At 39.4% G+C, this 21,935-nt stretch overlaps 1 protein-coding gene across 2 annotated transcripts in view; it reads right to left on the bottom strand.

The window, feature by feature from the left end:
• LOC103023694 (potassium voltage-gated channel subfamily D member 3) overlaps positions 1 to 21,935 on the bottom strand; it is a 207,954-nt gene that overhangs the window by 56,285 nt on the left and 129,734 nt on the right. The window lies entirely within an intron of this gene.

The raw sequence follows: 21,935 nt of genomic DNA, 5'->3' as shown, positions 1-21,935 counted from the left end.
GTTTGCACCCAATCAATCCACAGGCAAGACCATTGTTACCCTTCGTAGGAGTGGTCGACCCAAAAAGGTCACTCCAAGAGCAAGGTGTGTAATAGTCGGTGAGGTCACAAAAGATGCCAGGGTAACTTCTAAGCAAGTGAAGGCCTCACTCACATTGGCTAATGTTAAAGGAGAACTCTGGTGTAAAATGGAGTACTTACCTTTGAAGAAAAGCACACCTCCGTTCTCCCACAGCATTCAGAGATCCAGAAATTTTAACAGCTTGTCCAAACACCCATCAGACTGGGCGACGCGGGGCATAACGTCACTGTAGCTTATTAAAAGAAGCTTATTAAAAAACACTGTTTAAGTCCTATAACGCAAGCTTTAGCTCCGAGCGCCGCCTGGCAAATTATGCCCCGTGTCACCCAGTCTGAAGGGTGTTTGGACAAACTGTAAAAATTTCCGGATCTCAGAAAGCTGTGGGAGAACAGAGGTGTGCTATTCATCAAAGGTAAGTACTTTTTATCATGTTTTACTACACCAAAAATACTCCATTTTACAGTGGGGTTCTCCTTTAAGTCCATGACCATGGCATAGCATTGCACCAAGCGATGAGATGGCAGCAGCACTATCATTAGCGTAAAGTTGACTTGCAAAAGCGTCCATAATGAAGACTAAAGGAGATGTTTCCTTAGCTCAACACAGATTTGTTGGTCATCTACACTGTAAAAAGTGAAGCATGGAGCTGTTCATTCAAGCTAATAAATATGATTGAACACATAGTACAATTATTGACTTTATTGTGAAACTCAACCTTTTTGAATTTTGATGTGTCAATTTTGATTCAGACTAAATTAATTACAATTCTGAAGGAAATAAACCAAATGTTTTGGTTCCACTGAAATCATACTCGAAGAAAAGAGATAAGGATGTAATATTTTTAATTTGAATCAAACATGAATTGCGCATGCGCACTGTGGAGCACGGGAGAAGTTGTAGAGAAGTGCTTCAGAGCACTGAGGGAGAGAGGGAGAAAGTGCCTGAACGCGCTCGCGAGAGAGAGAATGAGAGAGGGAGAAAGTGCCTGAACGTGCTCGCGAGATAGCAACGCATGCTTATGGTATTGTGGCGTCGGGACTGGAGGGGGGGCGGAAGGAATTATGGGAGCTCACCCTGTTGGGGGAAGTGGGTGTTTTTCTGCGTGTTTATGTTACTGTTTATCCCAGAGTTTCATGTCATGTTTTATTATCACTGTTCTAGTATTATTCATGTAGTTATCAGTTATGTGGTTGTTTTGTGCCTCACCCTTTGTGTGTTTTCTGTGTGTGGGAGTGGGGTTAGCTGCGCTGGAGCTGTAGTTAGTTTTACTTTCAAAAGTGGAATCCCATGTAAATCCAGCTCTTAGTGTCCTCCTCAGAGCAAAATAAAAAGAGCAAGAGAGCACTGAAACGAATCTCGCTGGTAATCCGTCCTCTTCCACGCCACAGTAACTTCTGGAACTTCTGAATATGCTGCCATGTTTTTTTTTTTTTTTAAGTTCGGTTCAATTTAAATGTATTAGTTTGGTTCCGAAACTGAAATGTAAAGAATTTAACTTGGATCAAGGTGAATAATTAATATTGGGTCGAGTGAAGTAATAGGGTTTATGTCAAAATAAAATAATCAGGTTGTAACAATTGACTTTATTTAGATTGAGTGAAGTCAAATAGTTTAGATGCAACAAATGGACATCAATTTTTTTAATTTGAGCAGGGCTACACTTTTTACAGTGTACACCAAAGACAAAAGTGCCAATCATCACAAATGACCAGGGGATGTATTGTATCATTGTCATTTGTGATCCATTATATTGGTATTTTTATTAAAACATATTTAGAGGCGCTCTAAACACCTAAAACTTGCCACCCAGATGACTTACTGTATTGTATAGACTATGAGGTACATTAAATGATAATGTATAATTATAATTATAATTACAATGATGTCTATTTTTAGGTCTATAAGGCCTTTTTTAAGCAACAGTAGTAAGGAACAAGGGTGTCGCCATGTTTCCCTTTTAATTCAAGCAGGTTTTGCCGCAAGGGACACCTAAGTAAACAAAACTTTTTAAAAATTCTTAAAAAAAAAAAAAAAAAACATTTTCTTTCAAAGTCAAACGAGCACTGGATGTTAATCTACACAGATTTCTCTCCTGAAAACTGTTTATTTGGGTGAGTAAAGTGCTTCCGTTTACTTACAGTAAGCTTAGATTTACAGTATTTTAGCACGGATAGCAGAAGCACTAACCGCAGTGCTTGGCGCTAGTAAATGGCGCCCGACACGCTACACTGAGGAACCCTGAGTGTTCCGGTAAGCCAGGGTGCTATCAGCTAGCGGTTCGTCCCACGTAGCTTGTTTTAATGCTGTAAACACGCAGACTACAGTCTGATATACTCGACTCTACACAGCGAAAGAGCTAGCGCTTAGTGCGGTTAGTGGCTAATGCTAATGCTAATACTGCTTCAGCCTCAGTGCTGGAGAAACTTCACTGAAACTCCTCTATAACGCTGCACATCAGCGGAGTGGCTTTATTGCTTTATTACTGCTTCATTACTCCACATGGTGGCGCAATAAGCAAATGAATAGGGTAAACCTACTGTAAAGAATATTAGTAGTGAAATTCTGTGAAACTGACACACAAAAAAAAAGAAAAAATTGTTATATTGATTAATCAATTATTGTGGAATCACAGTGTTGAGGAATAATCGTAATTGTAACCAATGTATTGTGATAATATCAGATCGTGAGATACCCTGTGATTCCCACCACTAAAAATTATACTCTACTGACCAAACAAGAAAAAGACACGTAAGTGAAAGCTGTGTATATGGATGCATGAAGGAAACACGTGAGCTCTTCTGTGGCTGATGCTCAGCAGGGTTTCAGTGCTGTTCAGTTTCGACGCAGAAACGTGCAGATGTCTAGCGTTTCATCTGTTTCACCCTGGGTGGTTTTTCCACACACATAAGTTTCTAATTAGGCTCCAAACGTTCTACCAAACGGCATCAAATCTGTGTTTATAAGAATAAATTCTACCATGCAAACTCACAAGCCCGTGCATAAACACGACAGCGCGCTATTTGTATTCCGGCGCTGTTTGTTGTGTCGTGTTTGCCGAAAGCAGAAGAGCGCTGGTTTTATATTAGATTAAGATGAAAAGTGAAACAAAGCTGTTGGCATCAGTCCCCTGTGGCTTTTTTTCAGAGCCGAGGACAAACGAGATGAATGTACCAGCTGGCAGAGCTAATGAATTCCACTCTTAAAGAAATCCTCTCGGCCTGGGCTAATATTTACCCATCTTCAGTGCACATGGATACTGACAGTGACATTTTTTAATGGGGTCCATTAGGTCCATGTTATTCCACCTCTCTCAAAGGTGGATGTGACAATTAAAACTTCCTGAAGTTTCCACTGAGGTTTATGTAACAATGATTCAGATTCCTGCCTTGTACCTACAGCAAATAATTGGGCATTGTATTGGAAACACCTAACATACAATACCAAACAATGCAGAGACCATCCTTCATTTAGTTATTTCCAGACAAAAATGACCCTGCCATTCTTAAAGAGATGTTTCTCTGGACATTAAACATAAGATATATTTGGTAACACTTTACTTGGATGGTCCATTTTATGGCCTTGTTGATGCTCAACTGACATTCAACTAACACTGAATTGAATGTCCATTAAATTTAACTTAACCCTATGTTGAATGTAAATGATTCAAAATAGAACCCAACCATACACCTAACTCTAACCTTAACCCTTAATCAACACTAAAATCTAACCCTACACCTAACCCTAACCTTAACCCTTAATCAACCATAAAATCAAACCCTACACCTAACCCTAACCTTAACCCTTAATCAACACTAAAATCTAACCCTACACCTAACCCTAACCTTAACCCTTAATCAACACTAAAATCTAACCCTACACCTAACCCTAACCTTAACCCTTAATCAACACTAAAATCTAACCCTACACCTAACCCTAACCTTAACCCTTAATCAACACTAAAATCTAACCCTACACCTAACCCTAACCTTAACCCTTAATCAACCCTAAAATCTAACCCTACACCTAACCCTAACCTTAACCCTTAATCAACCCTAAAATCTAACCTCACACCTAACCCTAACCTTAACCCTTAATCAACCATAAAACTGAACCCTACACCTAACCCTAACCTTAACCCTTAATCAACCCTAAAATCTAACCCTACATCTAACCCTAACCTTAACCCTTAATCAACCCTAAAATCTAACCCTAAACCCAATCCTAAAATATTAAGATAAGCTTTTGGATTAGAGTTGAATGTAGGGTTATATTCAATAGAGAATCATTTACTTTCACCTTTTAGTTTCAAAGGTTTTAGTTTCATTTTCATTTAATAGACATGTAGCTGAATGTTAGTTGAATGTCAGTTGAGCATCAAAGAGGCCATTAAATGGACCATCCAAGTAAAGTGTTGCCATATATTTTTTGTTTATTTTGTCTGTAGATTAATGTCTCCTCATTGGTCAAAAATGACCCATAGCTTGGAATTTTCCATTGCCCATTGCAAAAGTTTTACTACATTGTTGTTTGGATGATTACTTTCCAGGTCTGCCACTGGAATGACCCTACAGATCTGCATCTACTTTATTTCAGTAATTCAGTTCAAAATGCTGTGAAACTCATATATTATATCGCTGTATTACACTCAGAATGATCTATTTTAAGCGTTTATTTATTTTATTGTTGATGATTATGGCTTACAGCCAGTGAAAACCCAAAAATCAGTGTCTCAGAAAATTAGAATTATATATAAGAGCAATTGGTACTTTTGCCAGTGTGGGCAGTGTGCCAAGTCCTGCTGGAAAATGAAATCCGCATCTCCATAAAAGTTGTCAGCAGAGAGAAGCATGAAGAGCTGATTGTGGGACTGTGTGTCTCTCCACTCTTCCTCCAGACTCTGCTCCCTCGATTAACAAATTAAATGTAAAATGTACTGATGATCAGTGATGGTTTGGAGAGACATGTCATCTGCTGGTGTTGATCCACTGTGTGCAGTTTTGTTTTCCCACAAAATCTTAGAGCACTTCATGCTTCCCTCTGCTGATAACAACTTTTATAGAGATGCGGATTTCATTTTCCAGCAGGACCATCAGAAAAATTGCATTTAAAGTTAACAATTTAGAGAGAGTGGCCAAAATATTGTTCCACTTCTACTTAAATCTACTTTAAAATGCAGTTTTTACTGGAAAAAGACCACCATTGGTGGCTGATCAGATATTATTCCACAGCTAAGCTGTATCATCAACATAATAGTGCATTCATAGCAAGTTTGTTCCTGTTAGAAATGTTCTAAACACAGCAGCACTGTAGTGGTTTTGTGGTGGATGGAGCAGAGGGTTCAAAAGCCACAATCTAAAACTGTAATCTCTTAAGCTCGATCTGATTTTACATCTAAACAGTAGCTGATTCTTTAAAAAACCTGCACATGATAAACTGGTAGCTCAGAATAAAATGGTTCAGGCTGCTTTCATTCATTCGAACAGAACAATAATCCTAACATGTTAATTACTGTAACAATTTAAAGAGCCGTGTTCGTGTTGTACAGATCTTAATTACAGATGCAGGAACAACATTAGCCTAACAAAGCAAATCAGACGCAGTGCAATTCCAAGACTGAGTTATTAAATTTATCCATTTAGCTCAGTCACGCAGGTTTTCTTGGCCTGCAGTGTAAGCGACGGACTTCAGACGAGCTCTTTCATTCACTCTCGCTTTGTTCTCTCGTTTGTCTAAAGCGTCGGCCGTTTTTTTTTTGAAGGCTTCCTTTCTTACTTCACTTTCAAAGAGACAATTGAAAAGAAATTGTTTGGAGATAAAACAATAAATGAAGATCAGGGATTCAGCTAAAGCAAGAAGCTTCATTTTGAATGGAATGTTATTGTCTGTGTGGTTTGTGCAGGGTTTGATCATTAATTGTGTAAAAAAAAAATAAGAGACCACCTAAAATTATGAGTTTCTATGATTTAAACACATTGAAAACCTCTGGAATATAATCAAGAGGAAGATGGATGATCACAAGCCATCAAACCAAACTGAACTGCTTTTTTGCATTTTTTTTTTTTTGCATTTTTGCACGAGGAATGAGTAGCATAAAGTTATCCAAAAGCAGTGTGTAAGACTGGTGGAGGAGAACATGCAAAGATACATGAAAACTGTGATTATATAAAAACCAGGGTTATTCCACCAAATATTGATTTCTTTATAAATATGAACTTTGTTTCTTTGCATTACTTAAGGTCTGAAAGCTCTGCATCTTTTTTGATATTTCAGCCATTTCTCATTTTCTGCAAATAAATGCTCTAAATGGCAATATTTTAACTTGGAATGTGGGAGAAATGTTGTTCGTAGTTTATAGAATAGGGTCTTTCACTGTATACCTGTAACTCTACCTCTTCACAACTTTACAACTGATGCTCTCAAAAAAAATTAAAGTAATTCAAGTAATTAGCTCTTGATGAGTTCAGCACAGCTGTTAACTGAAAGCCTGAATTCCAGGTGACTCTACCTTATTAAGCTGACTAAGAAAGCTTTACTACAAGTCTGAAAAAAGCGATGCATTCTCAAGGACAGATGTACTTCAGTCAAAGTGTGACAGTAAAGTCTCTTTTTTTTTTTTGGTACCCGTGACAGCAGCGCTGCCAGTCTAAAGACATAACTTCTTGGCACAGACCGCTAAGAGAAGATCAATAAACCAGAACATCTGACAAATCGCTGTACAAGCCCAGCTTACAACGTCTGGCGAAAAAAAGGAAATCCATCGCCCACAAACTGCATTCAGGACTTCAGTGATACAACCACACCCTCCTGACAGACATTAATAGAGCCGTAAAAAATGATAAACACTTAGATGGCTTGATTTATTGCACTTTGTGCTTGTTTTGTGTGCTAAAGCAGATTTGAGAATTATTCACACACCACAAATCTGGATCAACACTGCAGTCCAATAAGAGCTGTTTATATATAACTAAATGTGACAGCAGCAAATTTACTGAGCAGACTCTAAACACATCCAATTTCTACTCGGAAGACTGACCAATGTTGCATTGTCACAAAAAACAACAGTGTAATATAATTATCCCTTTAACCTACATTAAATGTCTCCTTTCTTTTTGATTTTATTCATTTTAAGATGTCTAGTTATAATCTCTAGTATGAATGAATGCCATGTGGCCTGTTTTTTTTGTAAAGAGGAGTGGGTGTGGAGAAAAGATAGGATTTCACTTCTTGCTCAATTCACTTCTTGTTCATACGTGCAAACATATTGCTTCTGACTGGCAAACAGCACTGCGAGACAGTGAGACGAACAACAGTTTTAAAATATGTTTTTACACTAATTACAGTCTTTGCAATGTCATATGTTACTTTACAACATGTGTAATAATGCCTTTCTAAGTGCAGTTCAGCCACTGACCAACAGTAGTCTTATAGTTTCTGTAAAACACCAAATCCACCGGAGATCCTATGTAAACCAATATTTAATTACACACAGAGAGGTGGGCGGTCCAGGTCCAGAAGGCAAAAATCCTTACTTTTAACTCGTGTAAGCATAATTGTTTTAAACATACTCCTACCTATCTCAATTGTACTTGGCTATGGTATTTCTAACCATTTGTTCCTTAGCTCTGAATTACAGTTGTATAGTTGTGAAGAGGTAGAGTTGGTATACAGTGAATATCCCTATTTGAGTAATGTTCTAATCAATATTATGACAAGAACTACTCAATTAAGTAAAGAAATAAAGTAATGTAAAGGACAGAACTTTGAAAGTATCATCAAGTGCAGCTGCAAAGATCTTTAGAAATGTTATGATGAAACTGGCTCTCATCAGGACCACCGTGGGAAAGGAAGAGTAAGAGTTATCTCTGTTGTACAGGATAAGTTTATCGGAGTTACCAGCCTCAGAATCAAACACAAGTTAACAGCTCCCCAGATAAGAGCACCTAAATCATTTAGTTTTTTAGTTTGTTTAACACTTTTAAGTCACTACATGATTCTTTATGTGTTCCTTCATAATCTGGATCACCTCAGTATTCATTTACAATGTAGGTAAACAGGAAAAACATTATATTGTACTGTTGACTTGTACTGTATACAGGTAACAATCTGCAAAAATCTCAGAGGTGAGAAATGGTTAATGTATGGTTATTTATTGGAAAGGCTCAGCTGAGGAAGTAGGGTTTACAATGTGTACAACACATATACAGCTATTTCATACTGGTGGAATTCCTCTTTAATATAAAGCGATAGAGTCTAATCAAATATCTGCAGCAGAAATGCACAACTAACTTCATTTAAATAGACTCCTGCTGATTGTGTGAAGCAGATTTAATCAGATCAACCTGATTGGTTCATTTAGATGCTCCTGAAGGAACTATCGACTCATTTAGGTGGGTTAAGGAAGGAACTGGAAGTCGTAGATCAATGGTGGAACTTTAACTAAAGGCTCATTTATGCTCAGTGTTAAACAGACATAAGAACACAGTCTTTGGTTCATACTCAACGTTTAGTTCCTCCATATTTGTTCACTTTCTGTGGAATGAAGTAGTGCCACTGGAAATAACAGGCTTTTTTCATTTTGTACATTTTGTAAATGGTCACATCATCCTCCACCTCCAGTCTGTTGCAATGTTTGTTATTGCGAGAAACTTTTGTGCACTGCAAAAAATTGTTAAACTTAAAATGATTCTTTTTATTGTAATTTTAAGGTCATCTGAACACAAACTATTGAACTGCAGTGTTATTTGCCTCAACTAGCACTTTTAACTTGGGCTTCGGGGGATCCAGTGGACTAAGGCGCTGCTACTATGATTAGGAGAACGCTGGTTCAAATCCTGCTCATGCAGCTTGCCATCAGCTGTCAGAGCCCTGAGAGAGAGCACAACTGCCTTGCTCTCTCTGGGTGGGAATAGGAGATGGCGCTCTCTCACCACATCACTCCTAGGGTGATGTTGATCAGCACAAGGCTGCATCTGTGAGCTGATGTATCAGAACCTAGTCGCTGCGCTTTCCTCCAATTGCCCTGTGACACTACTTGTTAATGCTACATCAGCAGCAGTTCAAAAAGGCGGAGTCTGACTTCACATGTACCCTCCTGGTGTTGAGGCATCGCTAGTGATAGGGGGGAGTACAGCTAAAATGTGATTCCAAATACGTGATGTACAATATTTAACAAATAATAAAAAAAGATTATCCTTTATTATTTTATGTGCTGATTATGGTTATATTGATATTCTTGGTCGTGTGCTTGTGTTCTGTGTTTTATTTAGTTGTGACAAAAAGGTGGAACAAATTAATAAAAACAGAATATTCAGGAATGACCTAGATGTTGAGTTAGTTGATTTGTTTGTTTGCTTAATTATGCAAATTAGAAAGTGGAATTTTATGTAAATCACAGCTTGTTTTGGTAGGTTCGGGCTGCTCTCTTTGTCCAGTGTCCAACAAATGATCCGTCCAATAACCTGAAGCCTGCGTCCGGCCCGGTCTGCTGGGGCTTGTAAAGCTGGCAACCAGCACTACTGGGCATTGGATCCAGTTTTCAAGCGCAGTCATTTCGCCCCTCAGCCATCTAGTGTCTCCCCTCCCTTCCTCACCTTAACCCTGCCAGCTGTGGCTTCAGCTCCACACCTGTCGCTGGGTTCATGCAGGGAGACAGGTCAGGCCTAATGCTGCGGAGTGAATGCTACAGGAGAGGAGACAGCTGGCACTTCAGTAAAGCTGAGGAAGGGCCGATCAGGGGCCTGTGCCAGACTGTCCTGACTGGCTGGAGGTACGGAAGCCCGGCTCCGATGCTGGATCCTCCCTCGTGTCTGGAAAAGGCCAGGGTATTGCTCATGTTCTGAATCAACAGTTAAAACACTCATGAGGCAGAACTAGAGCTGGACTGTGGAACAATACAAGGTATTTGGTACTTGGGACGGGCATGAGCAATCAATTTTGACTGTTGTGAAACCAACTGCACCATATAACTTCACACAGTGAGCTGTGAGCAACCTCAGATGCTTCAGAGGAGGTTTTTTGGGAGCTGATGAATAAAGGTAGTCCAGTAGTAAAACATGATAAAGAGTACTAACCTTTTTTTATAGAGCCCACCTCCGTTCTCCCACAGCTTTCTGAGATCCAGCAATTTTATTCTGTTTGTCCAAACACCCTTTAGACTGGGTGATATGGGGCATATTCTTGCCCCTGAAGATAAATCGCTTTTTACACCGTTATCCATGCTAAAAAAAAAGTAGCTCCACACATGTATCTGCAGGGGCAAGAATATGCCCCATATCACCCAGCCTAAAGGGTGTTTGGACAAACAGAATTAAATAGCTGGAACTCTGAAAACTGCGGGAGAATGGAGGTGGGCCATTCAACAAAGGTTAGTACTCTTTATCATGTTTTACTACAACTTTAAGAGTTCTCCTTTAACAGGAACAATACATTCTGAAAACTGTAGACTGATATGGGCAATATCTATTGAGCTACACTTACAGAAGTAGTGTGTAACACCTGTGCAAAACAACATGGCAGATGAGACATATCTGCATGGAGTTGTAGAGGTTCCTAATGAAGTTCCTATTGCAGATTTTGGGGTAGTGGTGTAGGAGTGTTGATAGCCTGCCCAATAACCTCATTCAAACACATTTTCATTTAGGCATAGATCTGGCCATGAAGCTGGTCAGACCTGAACCCCATTGAAAACCTCTGGAATATAATCAAGAGGAAAATTGATGAGGACAAGCCATCAAACCAAACTGAACTGCTTGAATTTTCATACCAGGAGTATAAGGCATAAAGTCACCCAAAAACAGTGTGAAAGACTGGTGGAGAGCATGCCAAAACGCATTAAAGCTGTAAAATCATGGTTATTCTACCAAATATAATTTTTTAAACTCGTTAAACATTAGTAGTGTTATTTCTAATTTAATATTAAATTGTTTTCTTTTGCATTATTTAAAGAGTTGAAAGCATCTTTTTTATCATTTTGAACATTTCTCAGTATAAGAATGGTCAAAATTGCCAGTAATTTACAGAATAAAAAAAAAACAATGTTCATTTTACTCAAACATCTAATTATAAATAGTAAAATTTAAATAGGTCTTGTGAAATCCCTGCATCAAATATTAAAATCTACTGCAGCACAAAGTGTTCTCCATCCAGCACATCCCAAAGATTCTCAATGAGGTTAAGATCTGGACTCTGTGGTGAACTCTCTCAATCCATGTGTGAAAATGATGATCTCCTGCTCCCTGAACCCTGAACTCTTTCACTATTCCAGCCCCATGAATCCTGACATTGTCATCTTGGAATATGGCCGTGTCATCAGGGAAGAAAAAATCCATAGATGGAATAACCTGGTCTATATTCAGTATATTCAGGTAGAAAATACTCCTTCATTCTGCATTGTCTGAGACTGAGAACTGTAAAGAAAGATCCCTGTACGTGTCTGTTCTGAATCTTCCAGTTAAACTGAATGAACAGAGCGATGTCGTCGCTAGGCTACCCGTTCTGTAGGACATGAGAGCTCTGTTTGTTTACTGGCAGTACTGCTGTGTGCGCTTCCAAATGAAGCAAACAGTGGCGAAGCTTTGATCTCAGTGAAAAATTGAGTGTGCAGGCTTCGTCAAAGTGAGTTAAATTACAACACAGACCAGCACAGTTTCTGTTATCACACTGCTACCGTGAGTAAAGCACAAATTAATGATTATAGAACATTTTACTGCTTTTTATTTCATTTTATTTCAGACTTTCTACCATTTGTCTCTCAATTTAGCTAGGCCACTTGTATATCCCCCATCACTAGTGATGCCACAACACAAGGAGGGTGAAGACTAGCACATGCCTCCTGTGATACATGGGAAGTCAGACTCCACCTCTTTTTGAACTGCTGCTGATGCAGCATTACTGAGTAGCATCACAGTGCATTTGGAGGAAAGCGCAGCGACTCGGTTCTGATACATCAGCTCACAGACGCAGCCTTGTGCTGATCACAATCACCCTAGAAGTGACGAGGGGAAAGAGCGCCATCTACCCTCCCAAGGAGAGCAAGGCCAATTGTGCTCTCTCAGGGCTCCAGGAGCTGATGGCAAGCTGCATGACCGGGATTCAAACCAAACAAACTGCCAATCATAGTAGCAGTGGCAGCGCCACCCTATTATTAATCTTATTATTAGTTTTAAGATTTTAGAACCACATAATAACTTGTTGCCAGTTTATATTTGACTAACAGCTAATTTGAAGTCCACGTGCTTAAAACATAAAAACATACACTAGTGAACCTCTGAGAATTTTCTATTTTTCTGCATAAATATGACCTAAAACAACCTAAAATGTCTTTGGTTATATTACGTTCATCTGTAAATAGTGTTCAACTGTAGACCAAACATCCATATGTTCCTTTTACATGATTGTACATTTCTTTAAATGAAACATTTCAGCCCCACTGAGTTTTGGACACGCTCTCCCAACAAATGACCCTCCCATGCTGGGCCTGTTTCAGTGTAAATACAGGACAGAAAGAAGTTAAAAAAGGTAATAACAACTCTTCAAATTACTGCTTGACTTTGTTAAGAGCTTGATGTTCTAGCACAGTTCAAAGGCTGCGACATGCGGTTCTGTTGTTTAGTTCCGGCTGTTTGCGCTAAGCACCCCCTCCAGAGTAAATAAGCGTGCAGCAGCAGCACCGCCGGCTCTCCGTTCTGGACGTGGCTGAACGGATGCTGATTATCTGAATGGGGGGAACGGCTGCTGAGGAGGAGCGCCCCACAGCACCTCTCACACACTGAGGAATGGGCAGATTTCCAAAATAACACACACACACACTGAAACACCACTGCAGTAACACCAGACACAATCATTACAGACAGAGGCTAACTCCACCTCTCTCTCTCTGTCTCTCTCTCTCAGGGAAGACTTGAGATGTGTCAGCCCTGAGGCTCCACCCATACCCTCTCAGCAGCGCTCGACGTCGCCAGAGTTCTGATCACCGGCCCACCCTTCCAGCTGATCATCATCAGCTGGGGTATTTAAGTGACTCAAGCTTCAAACCCAGTGCGAAGTCTTAGTTGCCATACCGTTTCTAAGTTCTGAGCGTTTCTATAGATATATGTTTAATCGTTGCTGACCTCTGCCTGTTCCTCGACCCCGATTCTGATTTCCTCTTATATTCCTGTTTGCCGGTACACTGACCTCTGCCTGTATTTGGATTTGTTTGTTGTGGTAATAAACTGTCTGCACTTGCATCCAGCCTCCCTCCTCCTTGGGGTAACAAGATGGCAGCAGTATGTGGACAAGCATTGTATTTTTGGAATAGCGCAGAGTGCAACCAGAAAAGGAAGGGCCATTGGTTTCAGAATTTAATTAATATAAAATGCTGTGAAAAAGTATTTGTCCATTTTTTTTTGTCATACTTACATTTTCAATTTTTTAAGGGGGTAAAGTTATCCAAATCAAGTCATCGATCATATTTCACTAGCCATAACCAGGTTTGATTACTGCTAGACCTGTATAATCAAGAAATCACTTAAACAGAATATGTCTGACAACATGAAGCAGGATAAAATAGCAACACAAAAAAAGTAACACTTTTGATTGATCATCTATCAGTCTGGAAGAGCTTATAAAGCAAATTTTAAAGATTTGGAACTCCAGAGAACCACAGTGAGAGCTATTATTCACTAATGGAGAAAACATTAAACACTGGTGAACCTTCCCAAGAGTGACCAGCCTACAGAAATGACTCCAAAAGGCAGTGGTGTGCAGTGAGGACATTCTAGCCCTTCAGAGAATGGGTGACAATAAGTGCATGTAAATCATTACATAATTTTTAATCAGGAAATATATATATTATAGTTATTGTAAACTATAAGCATATATTTTAGAAATTGCAGCGACTAATTCAAAGCATTAGTCTGTGTTTTTCAGTTGCTACAGGACTCTTATCTGACTGACAGCTTTTCCAACCAATCAAAGCTTTTTAAAATGGCTTCTGTCCCCTTGTGTCTGTGTGCCCCTTCTCCTGATTTTGAGAAGGGTGTAGTAATGAGTCTATTAGCAAATTCGAAGGACAATCTAACCAATCAGTGTCATGATTTTCACTACGAGGGCGGGACCTTGGCTGTCTAACCCTTTCTCAGTGTTCTGATGAAGGGGTTACGCATTGTTTAGTCGTAAAACAGAGCACATGCTGGATTAGTTCAATAGTTAGCTAACTATCATAGAAACGCGACAGTAAATGAGACAGATGTTGAGTCATATCATATTAAAAAGCCTTTTTAAAGGCTCTTCTTCAATGTGAAAGTAATTCACAATAATAGGCCACCGGACTGGTGAGTTTTTGTGTGTACTTAATGTTTTGGCTGTCCTGGTGTACTGTAGTCATACAAATGAGTGATCTTTGTTAAACAACTGTACTTGTAGGCTAATTAAGCATTGATTGTTGGGTCTATTGTATACTTGTTTAGTTTGTAGCTGTATTTGTGGGCTGTTAATGTGTATTAAGTTCATATTACTAAGTCAAGACAGAGAATATGTAGTTTTTGTAGCATTTATCTATTTGTCATTCGCCTGGGTTGTTTCCTGAAGGATAATGTCCGGCCATCTTTATGGCCTTTATGGTAACTTTATACTCAGACATACTTGGGTTCTGCAGCAGGACAATGATCAAAAGCTCACAACAAGTCCACCCTCAGAATAGCTAAAACACAAATGAAGGTTTTGGAGTGGCCTAGATGCTGTGCAAAATGGTGTTTTTTAAGAGTCGGCCCTTTTAACCAGGATATTTTAGAATATTTCACGCTTCCAACTTTGAGGGAACAGTTTGGGGACGGCCCTTCCTGCTACTTCCTGGATCTTCTGCAAATACAAGCTCTGCAGCAATGCTGGCGCACTCATGTCCCTATTTTTTTAAAGCCAACCTCTTTGGTTAACCCTAGGGAGGAATGTTCCAATGGAACCCGTCTTGGAAAGCTATTGTATGACCTGGGCTATTGTGCTGTAAGTCAGTTTCAGGGAGTTGTCTTCAGAAATCACATGCACATTCAACGCAGAAGACACCATAGGCATGTCTTACAGCTTCATTGGGACATGGAAAAAGTCATGGGATATAATACTAGTTCCTAAGTACTATAAGCAACATTATATAAGAAATTTTCCACATTCTTTTATAAATAAGAGTATTACTTCTAACAGTGTCAAAACGTTTATCTGTTTGTCAGTACCTATTGACAGGAGTCCAATATCATCAGGCATCATTAATATAAATATACTTTAAGTATTACAAGACAATTCTATATGATTTTTCACAGCATCTCTGTTACTGAAGAGGATAAAATACTTCTAAATAAGTTAATTCCAGGAATTATGGATTTCTTGGTGTCAGTTTCACAGAATTTCACAACCAATATTCTTTACCACAGGTAAATTCATTTCATAATTGGGGGGGCGAGTCTTAAGAAGTTTAGAGCACCTATGTTTCAATAAAATTGGAATATTTGATGCCACATATCGATAATATATGACAAACAAAAACAATATCATATATTGCAATATCAATATTGGTACCATTTACTGAAAAGTGACCAATTCCATGTCAACTTGGAAAAACCAGTGAAGCAGCACATTGGCCAAAATTCAAGACAATTCCTTTGAGGTATTTAAGCCAGTATACGCACACTTATTTAAGACTGAGCAGCTGGCAGGTTATATTTCACATTGGCAGTGCCAGTCAGCGTATATTCAGCGTTTCATACCATTAAAACACGGATTAGAACCCACAGTATGTCCCAGGCACACAATGTGTACCATTATGAATAATTCCTCGCCTGTATAATCCATTATTGCTTGTCTCAACATGCTGTTTTAGGCTTAAAACAAACATCATTTACTTGCGTCTTTCCCCGCAAACAGCTGTTTGGCAGAGATAGGCTTGAAGTATTAAGGCATTAGCTTGGCCAAGCTACTCAATATTCCATGAATGAATTACATCTGACATTTTCCAGAAGGTGATGATACACGGCAGCCTGCGCCGTGCCTGAGCAGAGGCATATGTCTGCCTAAAAGATGTTTTCTCCCTTTGATATTTCCATTTTCATAAAGCAGCCTTTCCCTGTGAGCGCCAACCATGTGTCGAGCGCACAAAGAAACGGGTGGTGTAAAATGGATTTTTAATGGGGAATGTCTATGTTCTATGTTCTATGGACAATACACTGTTTATTAGGTGCACCTAAAACATATGTACAAAAGTGTTGGGACACTTGTCTATTCATTGTGTCTTTTGAAATGAAGGGTATTAAAGAGCAATTATCTTGCTTTTGTTGTTTTGAGTAACTTTCTCTACTGTTCACAAATGGGATTTCTACTAGATTTTGGAGCATTGCTGTGAGAGTTTGATTGCATTCAGTGAGCGTTACTGAGGCCAAGAGGTTGGATGATCACCACCCCAAATTTTGAAAGCCAATGAAATTTGGTATTTGATACCCTACCAACCAATAAGAGTTTTGGCTCCTCCAGACAAGTTAGACATCCCTAATAAACTCATGTCTTAAATTGTCACCTGTATAAAAAAACTCCTGTCTACAGAGAGGAGTCTAATTAATCAGTCAGACCTAATCTCAAATCAGCTAGGACCACAGTCACAATTGGTAAAACCATTGGTAACGCATTACGCCACTGCTCAAGAAGGCACAGGTGCAGGCCCGTCTGAAGTTTGCCAATAAGCACCTCAAGCATGAAGGTGGGAACTTTATGTTTTGGGAGTGTTTCTCTGCTAAGGATACAATACTACTTCACCACATCAATTGGGGAAAGGATGGAGCCATGTACAATGCCATGTAAAATCCATCAGATCATTAAAAAAAGAGTTTTGGCTGGGTCTTCCAGCATGACAATGACCCAAAACATAGAGTCAATGCAACAAAGGAGTGACTCAATAAGAAGCCCTTTATGGACATGTATTGGCCTAGCCAGTCTTCAGACCTTAATCACATAAAAAAAACGTATAGAGGGAGATGAAGCTCCGAGTTGCCAAGCGACAGCCTCAAAATATTAATGATTCAGAGATGATCTGCAAAGAGGAGTGGACCAAAATCCTCCAGACATGTGCAAAAAGCTCATCATTAACTACAAAAAATAAATAAAATGTATATAATTCATACAATGTGATTTTCTGTCTTTTATTTTATTATCTCTCTGTAAGGTCCTGGCCCTGTTTCCTGTCTGTCATCGTGCCTGTGTTGTCCCACGTGACCCGTGCCCCTGTGTTCTCACTGTGTTTTTCCACTCACCTGTGTTCATTTGTAGCTCCGCCCCTTCGTCCCAGGTGTTTCATGTTTCCTGTGTGTGTGCACCTCTATTTAAGGTCCGTGTTCCATTTCCCCGGTGTCGATCCTTGTACGTTTTTACGTCTGTCAGTGTTCCATGTTTTCCCCAGTTTCCTTAGTCCTGTTATCTGTAAATCCCTGTTTATTTTGTATCTGTTTTTGTTAATAAATCCCCTTTTGTTTGAAATTGCGTCCGCCTCCTCGTCCTCCCTGCACCCCGCTCCCTGACACTCTCACTGTCAAAATTAACCTACACCTAAAATTATAGACTGTTTGTTGTCTTTGTCAGTAGCCAAACTTACAGAAACAACAAAGAATTAATTATTTCCACTGTCCAAATAATTCCCAATACAGTAGTTTGAACTTTAGTATTAATAACTTAGTAATATACTTAGTTCAAGAGGTATACATTATGTTTAATAAGTGAATCCATTGGCATATCAAGGGTTGCTTAGAGAAACCCATGTAATTTTAAAGAGGGCATATTAAAATAATTTTTTGCATGCTTTTGTATTTCCACTTGGGTCTCAACTCAACGAAAACAATCCATCCATCCATTTTCTGTGAATCAGTTGAAAGAGTTTGGTGTCAGCAATCATATGCTTCTATGAACCATTTGGACGCCTTCTTATTGTGACGTCACAACAAGAAAACGTGCATAGAATTACCCTGCCAAAACCACTCAACCCATCAACCCCCAGCAGAGCCCCACACACTAGAAAAGTTAAAGAAATGCTGTTTCGTTCTGCTGGTTGAGAACCTCAGACAGTACAGAGCAGGATTAGATGAGGGAGGAATCTGTACCTACTGTCCGTGGAAAGTCTGCAAATAATGAGTTTTGTGCTTCTATTAGTTAAGCATAACTTTCTTGTTCATGTTTTTTTTTTTTCATTTAGCACAATCTAACAATAATTTGTGGTAATTGCCAAGCACATACATGGCGTGGCCAGTTACAGCTTATTTGCATAAAAGTCACAGATTTCTTTATATAAGACTGATTTTGTGCACAGAACTTGAGTTAGACCTACTCTAACTCATGTGAAAGAGGTATAATATGTCCCCTTTAAGGGGGGCTGTAACTACAGGCTGTATTGAAAGACCCAACTGGGTTCCAGTAAAAACAGATAAACAAATCCATTTAAAACCCAAGACCACCTGGAACCCACCAACCCCACATTCCACACATGTAAGCCCCACATGACAATGCTGTCTAGTGTTCTCCTCCAAGCATGTTGAGCTGGATAGATGAGGAAGCACATCCAGCCACAGTTAAGTAGTAAACTGGCAAAGCCTGAATTGGTAATAAAATCCTAAATTAGTAAATAAACAAATTGATCTCTCTGTCATTTATAGAACAAATATTGGCCTCTGAGTAATACTCCAGTCATTAGACTGCTTACTTACACCCAAGCCAACCTGGTGAGTAAAATCCCACCAATGAATGATTCTCAGTTTCCAACCGTTCTGTTTTCTCTCACCTTCTCTAAACTTCATGTATGAATAATAATGCATCAGTCTTCTGATGAGGAATGATTCCCTGACAGAAGTGAAACTGAGAGCAAGAGTTTCATAAACACCGGTTTTGGTGGACGAGTGAGAAGGTGATGCAAAAAGCGGCCGGTTCTTGCAATAACAGATGAGAGACAAGCACATGATCTGGCCTTCAGTATCAATCAAACACAATGTCAGAGCCCAGACTGTTCAGACTGTAACAGAGTCATGTCAGAAACCAAAGGCAAAGCTGAAAACAAAAACAGGCAGAGAAAAAAACAGTGAAGCCAGTGGCCATGTGATAAAATCTGGAGAAAGGGAGGTGCAGTGTTATTGTTTCTCATAGATCTAAACAAAAGCATGTTGTATAACCCCAATAAGAAAAAAAAAATGAATAATTTAATAATAACAGAACTTCTTCGATATACTATAACTTCAAAAAAAATTAAAAAGCCCCAAGCCAGTTCTGAATATTGATACAAAATTCAAAATTTACTCAACTCATTTACTGGGGTAAAGAAGACCCATAAAAGTGCTGTTACTTCATTTCAAGTAAGAACATAATGGGCCCTATTTTGGCCATCTATAGGAGAGTTGTCAATGGTTTGCAATTTTCTCTTAGAATTTTGTCTTTGGGTCAAAATTGATCCGCTCCCATGTTTAGCTGAAGAAAAAATACCTTAAACTATCTTTTTCCAACTTGAAATGGGATTACTTTTCCTAAAGGCACCCCATCATTAAAAAGAGTAAAACTTTGTTATTGTTTATGTTTCCATGTGGGCTGTACACCACTAGGGTACAAAGATGGTCTTATGGGTCATTTTTGACCCATGAATTATAAAAGCAACACACACACACAAACTCTCTCTAATACACACAGCATCAAACATCATAAGGATAACTCCAGCTGCCCCTGTCCGGCATATTTAATCCCTTTCTCTTGTTCATCACACCAGCCATCCAAAAAATCATCCTGGAGAATATAAATTTGGAGGATTCAAACTTCAATTAGGCTGCTTTATCTTGGGGCTTTGGTAGGGCGGGTAATTTTTGACCCCTGGAAAAGAGGAGTAAACAGAATGTTAAGATCACACAAGGGTTAATCTAGAACAAAATGATTTGGAAAACAATACAACAAATGAAAGGTTAATTAGCAGAAGTACCCCACATCAGCTGTCAATCATGGAATTTTATCGGCATCTTGAAGGAGTTCCTGGAGGTGCTGAACAATAGTTACTGCTTTTCCTTCACACTGTGAAGCTCCAGCTCATCCCAAATGACCATCTCAGTTGTTTTTGGTCAGGAGATGCATGGATTTAGTGGATTTTTCTCTATCCGCCTTAGTTTCCAGTTCCCCCAGGAACAGGAGTTGAAGACCCCCACAATAATATACATGCAGCAGTGTGAGGAAGAGGAAGAGGGAGATTTGTGCAAAAATGCACTTCCCTGTATATTAGGACCTCCTCCATGCTTAGGCTGCTGTAACAGACCTGGCTCAGGACCACTCTAAGCCACCAGCCGTGGGGGGTGTTGGGGGGGTGCTGCCTTTGATTTCACCTGCGTAGCTGATGGGCCAGGGAGCATGAGGAATGGAAATGTAGCGAGAGGCTCTTCATCAAAGAGGGAGGCCGAGATGAAGGAGCGCAGAAGCGAGGGATGAGAGGAGCGGTGGAAGATGGAGGGGACCTGTCCGTCGCTCCCCAGAGGGAATCTGTTTACAGCGACAGCCTCCAATCACACGTCTATATGAAACTCTAAATCATCTCTGAATCTGAGAGCCATTGCCAGTCGCAGTCGGAGCCATTTGTTTGTGTGTCCCGAACTCCGAAATGCAGGGAAAATACGCACAGATATAATCCTTTCAGATCCAGAAGAGAGGGGGGATTGGGGGGGTTAGTGCCATGTGTAAGAATATCAAAGTGGGACTGAGAGATTTGACCTACAGTGGTATGAAAATATTTGGGCACCATTGATAATTTTCATGATTTTTTCTTAATAAATTGTTGGTTCTAATAAGCAATTTTAGTTTAAAATATATTAAAACATACAGTAATTCTTTATGTTTTATATAATTCTTTAAACAAAATTAGGCAGGTGCATAAATTTGGGCACCCTTGTTGTTTTATTGATTTGAGTACCTTTAGCACTAATTACTGGAACACCAAATTAGCTTGGTAAGCTCATTGACCCTTGACCTACATACACAGGTGAATCCTGAGAATTATGATAAAGGGTTAAAAGTGACCAGTTGCAAGTTTTTCTCCTCTTTGCATCTTTTCTAAAGAGTGGCAACACAGCAACCTCAAATAGTGTGCAACATCATGGTTTAGAGGAAGGATACAAAAAGCTCAATAATCTCAGAGATTTCAGCTGCAGTTTCCACTGTGAGAAACAGAGTGAAGAAATGGAAAACCACACACACAGTTCTAGTAAAGACCTGAAGTGGCATAACAAGAAAAATCTAAGATAATCAGAGGAGAAGGATGGTGAGAACAGTCATAGCCAACCCACAGACAAGCTTAAAAGACCTATAACATCATCATACTCCAGATAACAGTGTCACTGTGCGTCGTTCACTATTTACTATTCAGCGCACTTTGCATGAGGAGAGGCTGTATGGGAGAGAAATGCAGAGGAAGCCTTTTCTGAGCACACGCCACAAACAGAGTCGCTTGAGGTATGCTAAAGCTAAAGCACATTTGGACCAAGACAAACACTTAAAGCTCGCCACAGTGAAATTTGGTGCTGGTTTCAAAATGTTGTGGGGCTGTGTGGTCAGTGCGGGTACTGGGAATATTGTTAAAGTTTAGGGTCACATGGATTTCAGTCAATATCAGCAGATTCTTTAGAACAATGTTCAAGAATCAGTGAGAAAGTTGAAGTTGTGCTGAAGTTGGGGTTTGATACTTCAACAAGACAATGACTCTAAACACTAAACACTGCTCAAAATCTACTAAAGCGTTCATGCAGAGGAACAAGAAGAATGTTCTCGAATGATCATCTCAGTCCCCAGACCTGAATATTATTGAAAATCTGTGGTGTGATTTAAAGCGGGCTATT

This window comes from Astyanax mexicanus, chromosome 24, assembly GCF_023375975.1.
Source record: "Astyanax mexicanus isolate ESR-SI-001 chromosome 24, AstMex3_surface, whole genome shotgun sequence".
Classification (NCBI taxonomy): domain Eukaryota; kingdom Metazoa; phylum Chordata; class Actinopteri; order Characiformes; family Acestrorhamphidae; genus Astyanax; species Astyanax mexicanus.
Note: the sequence above shows the minus strand (reverse complement) of the source record. Positions and strands in the feature narration are given on the sequence as shown.